The following is a 16,547-nucleotide window of genomic DNA, read 5'->3' as shown; positions in this document are numbered from 1 at the left end:
CAGAACAGCAGGAGGCCAAGGCAAGAGTACGACGAGAGCAATAGAGCGATGGTTGATACACTGGCTAGAGTGGCCAGAAGAGCTCATGCATGCAGGGCAAAGCTCCTGATCATGGGTGACTTTAACCACAAGGAGATCGATTGGGAGAACTTGGACCCACATGGGGGCCAAGATACATGGATGGCTAAGATGATGGAGGTGGTACTGGAAAACTTCATGTGCCAACACGTAAGGGACACTACAAGAGAGAGAGGAGAGGATGAACCAGCAAGGCTGGACTTAGTATTCACCTTGAGTAGTGCAGATATCGAGGACATCACATACGAAAGACCCCTTGGGGCCAGTGACCATGTGGTTTTAAGCTTCGAATACACAGTAGAGCTACAAGTGGAGGGAGAAGCAGGAAGGCCAGGACGAATGAAGCCAAACTACAAGAAAGGGGACTACACAGGAATGAGGAACTACCTGAACGGGGTTCAGTGGGACAGAGAACTGGCAAGGAAGCCAGTTAATGAGATGATGGAATATGTAGCAACAAAATGCAAGGAGGCTGAGGAGAGGTTTGTACCCAAGGGTAACAGGAATAATGAAAAAGCCAGGATGAGCCCATGGTTTACCCAAAGGTGCAGGGAGGCAAACACCAAGTGTGCTAGGGAATGGAAGAAATATAGAAGGCAAAGGACCCAGGAGAATAGGGAGACCAGTCGTAGAGCCAGAAACGAATATGCACAGATAAGAAGGGAGGCCCAAAGACAATATGAAAATGACATAGCAGCGAAAGCCAAATCTGACCCAAAACTGTTGTACAGCCACATCAGGAGGAAAACAACAGTCAAGGACCAGGTAATCAGGCTAAGGAAGGAAGGAGGAGAGTCAACAAGAAATGACCGTGAAGTATGTGAAGAACTCAACAAGAGATTCAAAGAAGTGTTCACAGAGGAGACAGAAGGGACTCCAGAAAGACGGAGAGGTGGGGCACACCACCAAGTGCTGGACACAGTGCACACCACCGAGGAAGAAGTGAAGAGGCTTCTGAGTGAGCTAGATACCTCAAAGGCAATGGGGCCAGATAACATCTCCCCATGGGTATTGAGAGAGGGAGCAGAGGCGCTATGTGTACCCCTAACAACAATATTCAATACATCTATCGAAACAGGGAGATTGCCTGAGGCATGGAAGACAGCAAATGTAGTCCCAATCTTTAAAAAAGGAGACAGACATGAAGCATTAAACTACAGACCAGTGTCACTGACATGTATAGTATGCAAAATCATGGAGAAGATTATCAGAAGAGTGGTGGAACACCTAGAAAGGAACGATCTCATCAACAGCAGCCAACATGGTTTCAGGGACGGGAAATCCTGTGTCACAAACCTACTGGAGTTCTATGACATGGTGACAGCAGTAAGACAAGAGAGAGAGGGGTGGGTGGATTGCATTTTCTTGGACTGTAAGAAGGCGTTTGACACAGTTCCACACAAGAGATTGGTGCAAAAACTGGAGGACCAAGCTGGGATAACAGGGAAGGCACTACAATGGATCAGGGAATACTTGTCAGGAAGACAGCAGCGAGTCATGGTACGTGGCGAGGTGTCAGAGTGGGCACCTGTGACCAGCGGGGTCCCGCAGGGGTCAGTCCTAGGACCAGTGCTGTTTCTGGTATTTGTGAACGACATGGCGGAAGGAATAGACTCTGAGGTGTCCCTGTTTGCAGATGACGTGAAGTTGATGAGAAGAATTCACTCGATCGAAGACCAGGCAGAACTACAAAGGGATCTGGACAGGCTGCAGACCTGGTCCAGCAATTGGCTCCTGGAGTTCAATCCCACCAAGTGCAAAGTCATGAAGATTGGGGAAGGGCAAAGAAGACCTTAGACGGAGTACAGTCTAGGGGGCCAGAGACTACAAACCTCACTCAAGGAAAAAGATCTTGGGGTGAGTATAACACCAGGCACATCTCCTGAAGCGCACATCAACCAAATAACTGCTGCAGCATATGGGCGCCTGGCAAACCTCAGAACAGCATTCCGACATCTTAATAAGGAATCATTCAGGACCCTGTACACCGTGTACGTTAGGCCCATATTGGAGTATGCGGCACCAGTTTGGAACCCACACCTAGCCAAGCACGTGAAGAAACTAGAGAAAGTGCAAAGGTTTGCAACAAGACTAGTCCCAGAGCTAAGAGGTATGTCCTACGAGGAGAGGTTAAGGGAAATCAACCTGACGACACTGGAGGACAGGAGAGATAGGGGGACATGATAACGACATACAAAATACTGAGAGGAATTGACAAGGTGGACAAAGACAGGATGTTCCAGAGATTGGACACAGTAACAAGGGGACACAGTTGGAAGCTGAAGACACAGATGAATCACAGGGATGTTAGGAAGTATTTCTTCAGCCACAGAGTAGTCAGTAAGTGGAATAGTTTGGGAAGCGATGTAGTGGAGGCAGGATCCATACATAGCTTTAAGCAGAGGTATGATAAAGCTCACGGCTCAGGGAGAGTGACCTAGTAGCGACCAGTGAAGAGGCGGGGCCAGGAGCTCGGACTCGACCCCCGCAACATCAACTAGGTGAGTACAATTAGGTGAGTGCACACACACACACACACACACACACACACACACACACACACACACACACACACACACACACACACACACACATACACACACACATACACACACACATACACCGTAGCACTTGGCTTGTGAAAAGTTATTTCATCAAATTCCGCCACATGCACTGAACTTCGATAGAGATTTTACAATACTTAATACTTAGCAAACTAGCGAAATTATTTATGAGCATTTTCTCTCAATTCATAGCAAGAGTCGAGCGTGCACACTTTGCATCGAAGTACACAGTACTTTTGCCACACAGCTAGACTCCAGAAAAGTATGGGCGCTTAGCCAAATTATCATCACCACCACCACCATCACTGCCGCCGCCGCCACCACCTCCACCAATACCGTCACCAACAACAGCACTACCACCACTAGCAACACCACCACTACTGCCACTACTAGCACTACCACCACCACTAGCACTACCACCATCACCACCAGTAGCAACACCATCCCCAACACTAGCAACACCATCCCCATCACTAGCAACACCATCCCCATCACTAGCAATACCACCAGTCACTAGCAAGAGCACCACCACCACCACCTAACTACTCCACCTCTCCTTTTCCCTCCCTCCCCCCTCCTTCACTCCCCTCCATCACCCAGCTGATGTGGCATATTTTAAGCCAGTTTTTGCGGTTTCTTGGTCTTCCCTGCTGTTAGGAAAATTTCCTGCCGAGAGCATCACATAGTGAGTCTGCTGTCCTCTCTCACATAATGTTTGGTCTCTGTCGCAGATGACTCTCTCTCTGCTAGCTAAACTTACTCTCTCCATCCAATATTTTCTATTTACCAACTGGTGGATAAAATGGCATGTTACTGGAGCAGCATTTGTTATAGATTAAGTGATATGCAGCATATGTCAAGGCTGACATACAAGATGATCTGATAAAGGGAGTCACGAAATCGTTATAAAATGATGGCTGCTTTGAGGGGACTTGAGCTAGAGCACGTCACAGCCATGCTGGTAAGGGATTCGTCTTTAAAAGCCTGCATTTGTGGTCACTTTGGTGGCTCATACTAACCTCCCTACGGTGTATAGGAATGTACCTAGTTGGATGAATCTTATTAGAGCCAGCTGGTCCAGTGGTTAACACACTGCCATGGGTTCGACTCCCACTCGCTCCGTGATATTATTTATCTGACTGCAAATTCCGTATTGTCGACAATGGTGAAGACACTGCTGTCAGAACAAGCATTCCCTGGGAAAACATTTCGCTCTGTATAGAGTCTTACCGGGTCACCAAACATCCGTACTGTACATGTGGCATGCAAAGAGTACGTAGCCTTTATTTGGCGCATGTACACAATTTCACTGAAAGGCTATCTCCCCCAACCAGCGAACCAGGTGCTAAGAGTTAACGACGGGGCCCCGTCGTTCAATCAGTAACCAGGTTCCAGCCAATGAGAAGATGGTTTTAGCAATCGCCCTTGTCATTCCCATTCTAGAGCTGGTTGAAGCACGGTCTGCTCTTTAGTGACTTCTATTCTGCCTTGCTTACCGTGGAGTGCACTAATACCTATTGTTGTACATAGTGTATATAGTGTACACACTTCTGTTCTAAATTGGTGAAGGATAATACAAGTCAAAAGTTTTTCTGCTGTTTTTATTTTGCTCTCTTTACACCCAGGATAACAGGCCTTTGGATTCCTTGGTTGTAATAGTACACAAACCGAAACATTGTCGCAGTAAAAGCTTCTTTCACAGTTTGTCTTTTCTATATAAACTTTAAACTAATTCACCACCAAAGGTTGACACAGTAAGTTGACCTAACTCTACCCTAGAGAACCAGGTCACTTAGCAGTCCTAGATGTGCTTTTGACAGGAAGAACATTTATATTATATCTATATCCTTTCTTACGGAAAAACGTGAGCCCAAGAGCTGGATCACAGCCACACCATAGCAGCAAAAGCCTCTGAGTCTGGCTCGTCGCGTCTACATTAGCCAAAATCACTTTCAAAAACCGAAAATTTTCACAGATCTCTTACTTGACAAAGGAAAGGCTGAACAAATTTCAGATTATCCTATGTGTGTGTGTGTGTGTGTGTGTGTGTGTGTGTGTGTGTGTGTGTGTGTGTGTGTGTGTGTGTTTGTCGCTGCTAAGATTCGTGCACCACAAGAGTAGGTATTGTTGTTGTAAAATTTTGTATCGTAAGATCACACCACGAAGGAAGGTGATGCTTCTTCTTCTTCGTCTTATTATTATTGTTATTATTTCATGAAGTATATTGTTTGTATTAGTATTTATGGTGTAATAATTCCTTTTCAGTTGAGGTGAGGCAGTGAGCGCCATTAACTTGAGGTAAGTCTGTGCTTCCTTCCTCATCTTGTAACACCAATGTTCACCGTAATTGTTTTAATTACGAATGCTGACGCTTGATGTTTCAACCAGGAATGTTTGGTAGATGTTATATTTAGGAATGTTGATGTTAGATGCTTTAATTAGGAATGTTGATGTTAGATGCTTTAATTAGTAATGTTGATGTTAGATGCTTTATTTAGGAATGTTGATGTTAGATGCTTTAATTAGGAATGTTGATGTTAAATGTTTTAATTAGTAATGTTGATGTTAGATGCTTTAATTAGAAATGTTGATGTTAGATGCTTTAATTAGGAATGTTGATGTTAGATGCTTTAATTAGGAATGTTGATGTTAGATGCTTTAATTAGTAATGTTGATGTTAGATGCTTTAATTAGGAATGTTGATGTTAGATGCTTTAATTAGGAATGTTGATGTTAGATGCTTTAATTAGTAATGTTGATGTTAGATGCTTTAATTAGTAATGTTGATGTTAGATGCTTTAATTAGTAATGTTGATGTTAGATGCTTTAATTAGGAATGTTGATGTTAGATGCTTTAATTAGGAATGTTGATGTTAGATGCTTTAATTAGTAATGTTGATGTTAGATGCTTTATTTAGGAATGTTGATGTTAGATGCTTTAATTAGGAATGTTGATGTTAAATGTTTTAATTAGTAATGTTGATGTTAGATGCTTTAATTAGGAATGTTGATGTTAGATGCTTTAATTAGGAATGTTGATGTTAGATGCTTTAATTAGTAATGTTGATGTTAGATGCTTTAATTAGTAATGTTGATGTTAGATGCTTTAATTAGTAATGTTGATGTTAGATGCTTTAATTAGGAATGTTGATGTTAGATGCTTTAATTAGGAATGTTGATGTTAGATGCTTTAATTAGGAATGTTGATGTTAGATGCTTTAATTAGGAATGTTGATGTTAAATGTTTTAATTAGTAATGTCGATGTTAGATGTATTAATCAGAAATATCGATGTTAGATGTTTAATAAGATAAATGAAGGATTGCAAAATATGCTAAGGGAATTATTGATGAAGAGTGACCGTGAAAAGAAAAAAAAAGATAGTTATTGCATTTATATATTTCTACCCACAAAGCCAGAAGTGTTCATCTTGAAGCTTAAACTGTAAATAAATGGTCAATAGGATTACTACAGTTAATGACGAGTCTGATGCAGCAACACATGAAGGAACTCCGGTAGACTCCAGGTAGAGAAGATCTACCTGGAGGGTATTCCGGGGATCAACGCCCCCGCGCCCCGGTCCATGACCAGGTCTCCTGGTGGACCAGGGCCTGATCAACCAGGCTGTTAACTTGGAAAAATAAACACAAATGTAGTATAATGTGACCCTTTACTGACAACGTTACACCCACACAGTGGGCTTGATCAAGTCACAAACAGATGTGAAGGTAACTTAGTATTAAATCTAGTGATTCCTGCATCTAAGGAAGCAGTTTACATCATTAACTATTACTGACAACGTTTCGCCCACACAGTGGGTTTGATAAAACCCACGGTGTTAGTAATTTATACCGTTCTTGTCAAATTATCTAAATCCATTTACTATACAGTAATGATATTCTGTTGTGCTGTTAAATGTGTCTTGTTAAATGAAAGGGAAACTGGTAAACGGGAGAGACTTGATCAGAAGGAAGGTAAGTGTGCATTAAGACGATATTAAAAGAGGATGATTGATTATAATAGTTGAGATAGAAATGATTTGTCCAGGAAGTTATGTAACAGTCATGGATATGGAATTAAAGAGAACTGTGGAAAATAAAGATCCTGGAGGGAGTGATAGGTAATGATCCAAGATCCTGGAGGGAGTGATAGGTAATGATCCAAGATCCTGGAGGGAGTGATAGGTAATGATCCAAGATCCTGGAGGGAGTGATAGGTAATGATCCAAGATCCTGGAGGCAATGATAGGTAATGATCCAAGATCCTGGAGGGAGTGATAGGTAATGATCCAAGATCCTGGAGGGAGTGATAGATAATGATCCAAGATCCTGGAGGCAATAATAGGTAATGATCCAAGATCCTGGAGGCAATGATAGGTAATGATCCAAGATCCTGGAGGCAATAATAGGTAATGATCCAAGATCCTGGAGGCAATAATAGGTAATGATCCAAGATCCTGGAGGCAATGATAGGTAATGATCCAAGATCCTGGAGGCAATGATAGGTAATGATCCAAGATCCTGGAGGCAATGATAGGTAATGATCCAAGATCCTGGAGGCAATGATAGGTAATGATCCAAGATCCTGGAGGCAATGATAGGTAATGATCCAAGATCCTGGAGGCAATGATAGGTAATGATCCAAGATCCTGGAGGCAATAATAGGTAATGATCCAAGATCCTGGAGGCAATGATAGGTAATGATCCAAGATCCTGGAGGCAATAATAGGTAATGATCCAAGATCCTGGAGGCAATGATAGGTAATGATCCAAGATCCTGGAGGCAATAATAGGTAATGATCCAAGATCCTGGAGGCAATAATAGGTAATGATCCAAGATCCTGGAGGCAATAATAGGTAATGATCCAAGATCGTGGAGGCAGTGATAGGTAATGATCCAAGATCCTGGAGGCAGTGATAGGTAATGATCCAAGATCATGGAGGCAATAACAGGTAATGATCCAAGATCCTGGAGGCAATGATAGGTAATGATCCAAGATCCTGGAGGCAGTGATAGGTAATGATCCAAGATCCTGGAGGCAGTGATAGGTAATGATCCAAGATCATGGAGGCAATAACAGGTAATGATCCAAGATCATGGAGGCAGTGATAGGTAATGATCCAAGATCCTGGAGGCAATAATAGGTAATGATCCAAGATCATGGAGGCAATAATAGGTAATGATCCAAGATCCTGGAGGCAATGATAGGTAATGATCCAAGATCCTGGAGGCAATAATAGGTAATGATCCAAGATCCTGGAGGCAGTGATAGGTAATGATCCAAGATCCTAGAGGCAGTGATAGGTAATGATCCCAGAACTTGGAGGCAATAATAGGTAATAATCCAAGAAAAATCCTAGAAGCAATAATAGGAAATGATCCAAGAAAGAATCTTATCCAGAGAGGCCAGAAATAAATGTAAGAAAAGAGAAAGAAAGAAACTGATAAAAATAACTAAGGAAGAGGAAGAAAGGATATCACAGAAAGTTTTAAACTTATTTTAGACTTTTACTACAACAATGTGAGTAATGACAAGATTAAAAAAAAAGATAATGAGAAAATTTTTATACCACAACCCAGTTTGTCTGAAGTTGGTGTTAATATATTGGTAAACACACACACACACACACACACACACACACACACACACACACACACACACACACACACACACACACACACACACACACACACACACACACACACACACATACACACTCTCTTGCTCTCTCTCTCTCTCTTGCTCTCTCTCTCTCTCTTGCTCTCTCTCTTGTTCTCTCTCTCTCTCGCTCTCTCTCTTGCTCTCTCTCTCTCTTGCTCTCTCTCTCTCTTGCTCTCTCTCTTGCTCTCTCTCTCTCTCTTGCTCTCTCTCTTGCTCTCTCTCTCTCTTGCTCTCTCTCTTGCTCTCTCTCTCTCTTGCTCTCTCTTGCTCTCTCTCTCTCTTGCTCTCTCTTGCTCTCTCTCTCTCTTGCTCTCTCTCTATCTTGCTCTCTCTCTCTCGCTCTCTCTCTCGCTCTCTCTCTCTTGCTCTCTCTCTCTCTTGCTCTCTCTCTTGCTCTCTTGCTCTCTCTCTCTCTCTTGCTCTCTCTCTTGCTCTCTCTCTTGCTCTCTCTCTTGCTCTCTCTCTTGCTCTCTCTCTTGCTCTCTCTCTCGCTCTCTCTCTTGCTCTCTCCCTCTCTTGCTCTCTCTCTCTCTTGCTCTCTATCTCTCTTGCTCTCTCTCGTCCCCATTTTCCCTTCTAACTCTCCCCTCTCCTACACTTAAAAAAAAAAAAAAAAAAAAATGGTGGGGACTCGCAGGAACCAAGGATCAGATGAGAATGGTTCGGGTAGGGAGGAGTGGATGGAGGAGCAGTGGAAAAGGATGGAACAAGAGTGGGAGAGAAAATTAGGAGAGCTTTCTGAAAAAATGGAGAAAGAGCTCTCTGTGAAATTGGAAAGGAGGTTGGAGCAGGAAACAAAGAATTGGGAGGCACAAGTCGAAACTGCAGTAGCCAAGATAAGGGTCCTAGAAGTTGAGATAAATAGGCTGGAGCGAGTTACAGGGGCAGTGACCAGAGAAGACACAGCATATGAAGCTGCGAGGCTGAACAGGAAGGAAGGAATTATGAATTATGCTAAGGTCACATCAATCTGCCAAGGAGGACCAAGGAGTGAAAGGGAAGATCAGCTGGTTGCAGATGGAGAGGGTGATAGGTCGAATGCTGAGGCACAACAAGGCTATCAAGAGCCACTGGAAAAATCAAGGGAGAAACTGACCACATACAGGCAGGATCCAGAGTCACAGAGGGTGAGGCAATGGGAGGAAGAAAGGGCAAAATCAGTGTTTATCCATGGGCCTCAGGAGAGAGAGGAAAGGACACACACTGAAAGGAAGCAGGAAGAAGGAAAGGAGATTGAGAAAATCATCACGGAAATAGGTGAAGAGATGGACGAGATTGTAAATTTTCAGAGAATAGGGGGGTACTCGAAGGGGAGAAACCGACCAATCAAGCTGATTCTCAGGACGGAAACAGTGCGGAACAGGATCCTCCAAGAGAAACCACGATTGAAATACTCGGAAGAGTACAAGAGGGTGTTCCTAGACAGAGACAGAACAAAATCAGAGCGACAGCAGCTGAGGGAGAGGACAAAAAAACGAAAGGAGCTAGGAAAAGAGACAAGGAGGGAATCAGCAGAGGTCAGTCAGAGCAGGACAGAACAGCAAGGGCAAGCACACACACAACTACTCTCAGAACCATACAACCTATCACACCATCCCAACACACACTACAATCCATACCCACAGCCTCCACCCAACATCGAGCTATAGAATCCCACAGTATGCCACCAGGTCTCCCACCCCCACAGGCCCCCCAATCCACAGTGTTGGAAAGGAAACTGAAGGTATGGTACACAAACGCTGATGGAATAACAAATAAGTGGGAGGAGTGGCACGAAAGGGTCAAAGAAGCATCACCGGACATCATAGCTCTTACAGAAACCAAGCTTACAGGTATGATAACAGATGCCATCTTTCCAACGGGATACCAAATCCTGAGGAAAGACAGAGGGAACAGGGGGGGTGGAGGAGTGGCGTTGCTGATCAAAAATCGCTGGAATTTTGATGAGCTGGAGAGAGGAGATAGCGGAGAAGAAAGTGATTACATAGTGGGAACACTTCACTCTGGAGGTCCCAAGGTGGTAATAGCAGTGATGTATAACCCACCACAGAACAGCAGGAGGCCAAGGCAAGAGTACGACGAGAGCAATAGAGCGATGGTTGACACACTGGCTAGAGTGGCCAGAAGAGCTCATGCATGCAGGGCAAAGCTCCTGATCATGGGTGACTTTAACCACAAGGAGATCGATTGGGAGAACTTGGACCCACATGGGGGCCAAGATACATGGAGGGCTAAGATGATGGAGGTGGTACTGGAGAACTTCATGTACCAACACGTAAGGGACACTACAAGAGAGAGAGGAGAGGATGAACCAGCAAGGCTGGACTTAGTATTCACCTTCAGTAGTGCAGATATCGAGGACATCGCATATGAAAGACCCCTTGGGGCCAGTGACCATGTGGTTTTAAGCTTCGAATACACAGTAGAGCTACAAGTGGAGGGAGAAGCAGGAAGGCCAGGACGAATGAAGCCAAACTACAAGAAAGGGGACTACACAGGAATGAGGAACTACCTGAACGGGGTTCAGTGGAACAGAGAACTGGCAGGGAAGCCAGTTAATGAGATGATGGAATATGTAGCAACAAAATGCAAGGAGGCTGAGGAGAGGTTTGTACCCAAGGGTAACAGGAGTAATGAAAAAGCCAGGATGAGCCCATGGTTTACCCAAAGGTGCAGGGAGGCAAAAACCAAGTGTGCTAGGAAATGGAAGAAATATAGAAGGCAAAGGACCCAGGAGAATAAGGAGAACAGTCGTAGAGCCAGAAACGAATATGCACAGATAAGAAGGGAGGCCCAAAGACAATATGAAAATGACATAGCAGCGAAAGCCAAATCTGACCCGAAACTGTTGTACAGCCACATCAGGAGGAAAACAACAGTCAAGGACCAGGTAATCAGGCTAAGGAAGGAAGGAGGAGAGACAACAGGAAATGACCGTGAAGTATGTGAAGAACTCAACAAGAGATTCAAAGAAGTGTTCACAGAGGAGACAGAAGGGACTCCAGAAAGACGGAGAGGTGGGGCACACCACCAAGTGCTGGACACAGTGCACACAACCGAGGAAGAAGTGAAGAGGCTTCTGAGTGAGCTAGATACCTCAAAGGCAATGGGGCCAGATAACATCTCCCCATGGGTATTGAGAGAGGGAGCAGAGGCGCTATGTGTACCCCTAACAACAATATTCAATACATCTATCGAAACAGGGAGATTGCCTGAGGCATGGAAGACAGCAAATGTAGTCCCAATCTTTAAAAAAGGAGACAGACATGAAGCACTAAACTACAGACCAGTGTCACTGACATGTATAGTATGCAAAATCATGGAGAAGATTATCAGGAGAAGAGTGGTGGAACACCTAGAAAGGAATGATCTCATCAACAGCAGCCAGCATGGTTTCAGGGACGGGAAATCCTGTGTCACAAACCTACTGGAGTTCTATGACATGGTGACAGCAGTAAGACAAGAGAGAGAGGGGTGGGTGGATTGCATTTTCTTGGACTGCAAGAAGGCGTTTGACACAGTTCCACACAAGAGATTGGTGCAAAAACTGGAGGACCAAGCAGGGATAACAGGGAAGGCACTACAATGGATCAGGGAATACTTGTCAGGAAGACAGCAGCGAGTCATGGTACGTGGCGAGGTGTCAGAGTGGGCACCTGCGACCAGCGGGGTCCCGCAGGGGTCAGTCCTAGGACCAGTGCTGTTTCTGATATTTGTGAACGACATGACGGAAGGAATAGACTCTGAGGTGTCCCTGTTTGCAGATGACGTGAAGTTGATGAGAAGAATACACTCGATCGAAGACCAGGCAGAACTACAAAGGGATCTGGACAGGCTGCAGACCTGGTCCAGCAATTGGCTCCTGGAGTTCAATCCCACCAAGTGCAAAGTCATGAAGATTGGGGAAGGGCAAAGAAGGCCGCAGACGGAGTACAGTCTAGGGGGTCAGAGACTACAAACCTCACTCAAGGAAAAAGATCTTGGGGTGAGTATAACACCAGGCACATCTCCTGAAGCGCACATCAACCAAATAACTGCTGCAGCATATGGGCGCCTAGCAAACCTCAGAACAGCATTCCGACATCTTAATAAGGAATCGTTCAGGACCCTGTACACCGTATACGTTAGGCCCATATTGGAGTATGCGGCACCAGTTTGGAACCCACACCTAGCCAAGCACGTAAAGAAACTAGAGAAAGTGCAAAGGTTTGCAACAAGACTAGTCCCAGAGCTAAGAGGTATGTCCTACGAGGAGAGGTTAAGGGAAATCAACCTGACGACACTGGAGGACAGGAGAGATAGGGGGGACATGATAACGACATACAAAATACTGAGGGGAATTGACAAGGTGGACAAAGACAGGATGTTCCAGAGATTGGACACAGTAACAAGGGGACACAGTTGGAAGCTAAAGACACAGATGAATCACAGGGATGTTAGGAAGTATTTCTTCAGCCACAGAGTAGTCAGTAAGTGGAATAGTTTGGGAAGCGATGTAGTGGAGGCAGGATCCATACATAGCTTTAAGCAGAGGTATGATAAAGCTCACGGCTCGGGGAGAGTGACCTAGTAGCGATCAGTGAAGAGGCGGGGCCAGGAGCTCGGACTCGACCCCCGCAACCTCAACTAGGTGAGTACAACTAGGTGAGTACACACACACACACACACACACACACACATACACACACACACACACACACACACACACACACACACACACACATACACACACACACACACACACACACACACACACACACACACACACACACACATATATATAAGAGAATATCTTTATGGGACTTGAAGGTTTTCAAGATTACCTCTAATTTCCTGCGCTTCATCCATTTTCCAAGTTACTCCAGTTTTTGGAGATTACGACACTAAACATTATTTCTTAATACCCACAAGGTGTCATGCCCCCTACTAATACCTCGTCTGCTGGGAAATATGGCTGAACTTCCGGTGAGGGGCGACCGTGTGTGGCTCCATAAATCCTAACTGATCTAGGAATGTCGTAAAATTCACGATACAGCAAAGACTGGTATATCGTAGTTGTGAATGGTACGAGAGTAACGCACGGAGTAACGTGATAATACCCAGTGTGTCATCACTGCTACTTAAGGTGTAGTTTGTGGTGTAGTTTGCTCATGGTACTGGCTGAGATTACTGCTGTGGGGCTGAGATATGGCCGGTGATTCGTAGCCTTAGACTACGTCTGTTTACTGTGAATCAGCGGGTGTTGTGTTGTGTGGGAGTTGTGTGAACCTGTGTGTTTGTGACCCAACGTGGGTACGCGATCCAATTTGTGTGTGACTCAGCATGTGTGTATGACCCAACGTGTGTGTGACCCAACATGGGTACGTGATCCAATTTGTGTGACCCAACATGTGTGTATGACCCAACGTATGTGACCCAACATGGGTACGTGATCCAATTTGTGTGACCCAACATGTGTGTATGACCCAACGTGCGTGTGACCCAACATGGGTACGTGACCCAGTAAGGGTATTACCCAGCATGTGTTGAAACTGTAGTTGAACTTGTCCTTTTCTCTCTCATGTCTTTGCTGGCGTCTTGATAATGGTGCTGAAGGGGCCGGAAGATAGTGGTAATGACGCTGTGTCAGGAGACACTGACGTTTCTCCTGACACGAGTCTTGCTCATGTGACAATCAGCTCAATGCAACATGTGCATGTTGCAGGGTCAGGTAGGTCAGGTTGCAGTGGAATTCAAGAAAGCCAGTTGACTGCTGGTATAACACCGTTGTGTCTGCTGGAAGATCACTTGTATTGCCAACTGGAAGATCACTTGTATTGTCTACTGGAAGATCATTTGCGTTCTCTGCTGGAAGATCACTTGTCTTGTCTACTGGAAGATCACTTGCGTTGTCTGCTGGAAGATCACTTGCGTTGTCTGCCGGAAGATAACTTGCGTTTTCTGCTGGAAGATCACTTATCTGCTGGAATATCACTTGCGTTGCCTGCTGGAAGGTCACTTGTGTTGTCTGCTGGAAGATCACTTGCGTTATCTGATGGAAGATCACTTGCGTTGTCTGCTGGAAGAAACTTGCGTTGTCTGCTGGAAGATCACTTGTGTTGTCTGCTGGAAGATCACTTGCGTTGTCTGCTGGAAGATCACTTGTGTTGTCTGCTGGAAGATCACTTGCGTTATCTGATGGAAGATCACTTGCGTTGTCTGCTGGAAGAAACTTGCGTTGTCTGCTGGAAGATCACTTGTGTCTGCTGGAAGATCACTTGCGTTGTCTGCTGGAAGATCACTTGCGTTTTCTTCTGGAAGATCACTTGTGTTGTCTGCTGGAAGATCACTTGTGAAGTCTGCTGGAAGATCACTTGCGTTGTCCGCTGGAAGATCACTTGCGTTGTCTGCTGGAAGATCACTTCTGTTGTCTGCTGGAAGATCACTTCTGTTGTCTGCTGGAAGATCCCTTGTGTTTGCTGGAAGATCACTTGTGTTGTCTGCTTGAAGATCACTTGTGTTGTCTGCTGGAAGATCACTTGTGTTGTCTGCTGGAAGATCACTTGTGTTGTCTGCTGGAAGATCACTTGTGTTGTCTGCTGGAAGATCACTTGTGTTGTCTGCTGGAAGATCACTTGTGTTGTCTGCTGGAAGATCACTTGTGTTGTCTGCTGGAAGATCACTTGTGTTGTCTGCTGGAAGATCACTTGTGTTGTCTGCTGGAAGATCACTTGCGTTGTCTGCTGGAAGATCACTTGTGTTGTCTGCTGGAAGATCACTTGTGTTGTCTGCTTGAAGATCACTTGTGTTGTCTGCTTGAAGATCACTTGTGTTGTCTGCTGGAAGATCACTTGTGTTGTCTGCTGGAAGATCACTTGTGTTGTCTGCTGGAAGATCACTTGTGTTGTCTGCTGGAAGATCACTTGTGTTGTCTGCTGGAAGATCACTTGTGTTGTCTTTTGGAAGATCACTTGTGTTGTCTGCTGGATGATCACTTGTGTTGTCTGCTGGAAGATCACTTGCGTTGTCTGCTGGAAGATCACTTGTGTTGTCTGCTGGAAGATCACTTGCGTTGTCTGCTGGAAGATCACTTGTGTTGTCTGCTGGAAGATCACTTGCGTTATCTGATGGAAGATCACTTGCGTTGTCTGCTGGGAGAAACTTGCGTTGTCTGCTGGAAGATCACTTGTGTCTGCTGGAAGATCACTTGCGTTGTCTGCTGGAAGATCACTTGCGTTTTCTTCTGGAAGATCACTTGTGTTGTCTGCTGGAAGATCACTTGTGAAGTCTGCTGGAAGATCACTTGCGTTGTCCGCTGGAAGATCACTTGCGTTGTCTGCTGGAAGATCACTTCTGTTGTCTGCTGGAAGATCACTTGTGTTGTCTGCTGGAAGATCACTTGTGTTTGCTGGAAGATCACTTGTGTTGTCTGCTTGAAGATCACTTGTGTTGTCTGCTGGAAGATCACTTGTGTTGTCTGCTGGAAGATCACTTGTGTTGTCTGCTTGAAGATCACTTGTGTTGTCTGCTGGAAGATCACTTGTGTTGTCTGCTGGAAGATCACTTGTGTTGTCTGCTGGAAGATCACTTGCGTTGTCTGCTGGAAGATCACTTGTGTTGTCTGCTGGAAGATCACTTGTGTTGTCTGCTTGAAGATCACTTGTGTTGTCTGCTGGAAGATCACTTGTGTTGTCTGCTGGAAGATCACTTGTGTTGTCTGCTGGAAGATCACTTGTGTTGTCTGCTGGAAGATCACTTGTGTTGTCTGCTGGAAGATCACTTGCGTTGTCTGCTGGAAGATCACTTGTGTTGTCTGCTGGAAGATCACTTGTGTTGTCTTTTGGAATATCACTTGTGTTGTCTGCTGGAAGATCACTTGTGTTGTCTGCTAGAAGATCACTTGTGTTGTCTGCTGGAAGATCACTTGCGTTGTCTGCTGGAAGATCACTTGTGTTGTCTGCTGGAAGATCACTTGCGTTGTCTGCTGGAAGATCACTTGTGTTGTCTGCTGGAAGATCACTTGTGTTGTCTGCTGGAAGATCACTTGTGTTGTTTGCTGGAAGATCACTTGTGTTGTCTGCTGGAAGATCACTTGTGTTGTTTGCTGGAAGATCACTTGTGTTGTCTGCTGGAAGATCACTTGCGTTGTCTGCTGGAAGATCACTTGTGTTGTCTGCTGGAAGATCACTTGTGTTGTCTGCTGGAAGATCACTTGTGTTGTCTGCTGGAAGATCACTTGTGTTGTCTGCTGGAAGATCACTTGCG

At 44.9% G+C, this 16,547-nt stretch overlaps 1 protein-coding gene across 1 annotated transcript in view; it reads left to right on the top strand.

Annotated features, from left to right (window-relative positions):
• The window catches only part of LOC128700291 (solute carrier organic anion transporter family member 74D), an 876,841-nt gene that overhangs the window by 336,678 nt on the left and 523,616 nt on the right, over positions 1-16,547 (top strand). Inside the window, exon 2 of the mRNA XM_053793362.2 lies at positions 4,908-4,940. The gene's annotated coding sequence lies outside the window, so the exon portion shown is untranslated. The remainder of the gene's footprint in view (positions 1-4,907; positions 4,941-16,547) is intronic.

This window comes from Cherax quadricarinatus, chromosome 71 (assembly GCF_038502225.1).
Source record: "Cherax quadricarinatus isolate ZL_2023a chromosome 71, ASM3850222v1, whole genome shotgun sequence".
In the NCBI taxonomy this organism is placed as follows: domain Eukaryota; kingdom Metazoa; phylum Arthropoda; class Malacostraca; order Decapoda; family Parastacidae; genus Cherax; species Cherax quadricarinatus.
This window is presented reverse-complemented; position numbering and strand designations above follow the sequence as displayed.